Source organism: Atta colombica, unplaced genomic scaffold, assembly GCF_001594045.1.
Source record: "Atta colombica isolate Treedump-2 unplaced genomic scaffold, Acol1.0 scaffold100, whole genome shotgun sequence".
Lineage (NCBI taxonomy): Eukaryota > Metazoa > Arthropoda > Insecta > Hymenoptera > Formicidae > Atta > Atta colombica.
The window spans coordinates 2,886,563-2,887,588 of NW_017259185.1; positions in this window are offsets into that span (position 1 = coordinate 2,886,563).

A 1,026-nucleotide genomic window follows, 5' to 3' on the forward strand; every position below is an offset into this window, starting at 1 on the left:
TCGATACGCCGATACTTTCTACATGCGCATTGTCAACGACAATGTTATTGCTGCTGGTAAAGTCAACTGAGGTACGTAATAAGCAGCCTCTTCTGCAATATTATTTCGTATTGTCAAAATAAAGTGAATTTTCAGTAAACTCAATTACATTCAATTCCACTCGACCTAATTAATTTTTTTTTTAATATTAATGAGATTTTAAAGATGATCTTAGCTGTGAGAGAAATTCAATGTAATTTCCTGAATACATTTAGGAACATATAGCCAACTAAAAACACACGTCAGTATGAAGCTTTTTTATATATTTTCTTCAAAGATTTGTTAATAATAATATGACATTCATCACAATCTTACAAGTATAACATTCAATTATTTCATATATCACAATTTCTACTTTGTGTAATGCAGAAAGCTGATTTATTGAGATGTTTCCTGGTAGCTGTATAAAAATATACAATTCATGTTAATTATTAATTATATCTATATTGTCTTGGATTATTTTGGGAGGATTCAGAAAGTGTTCGATTACAAAAGCATTGTCATCATTGAATAGCATTTCATCATAAAAGCGTATCAGCCTTCGATTTATTATTAAATATTATTTTACTATTAAATAATAATGAATAGATATAGTAGTAAATACTTATTTACTCTATTATATCTATAACAAAATATTTTGTTTTTCTTATAACTTTTTCTATGATAGGTAAAGATTCAGGAATATATAAAAAATGTAATCTAATAGATTATAGAATTTTCTTATGCGTAAATATGTATGTATGTAAACGGAATAAGAAAAATCATATATTTTATACAATCTTAAATACTCGATCGTTAATACATTTTTATATTTTTACATTTTGATAAAACTTATTGTTTAAATCAAATACGAAATGATATTTTATATTATCATCATTACCTGAAGTCCATGCTGTTCGATAATGCTGCTGAATTTATATTCTACAATAATACGCGATTATAATGCAATTTTATATATATATATATATATATAAAACTTAAACGAAT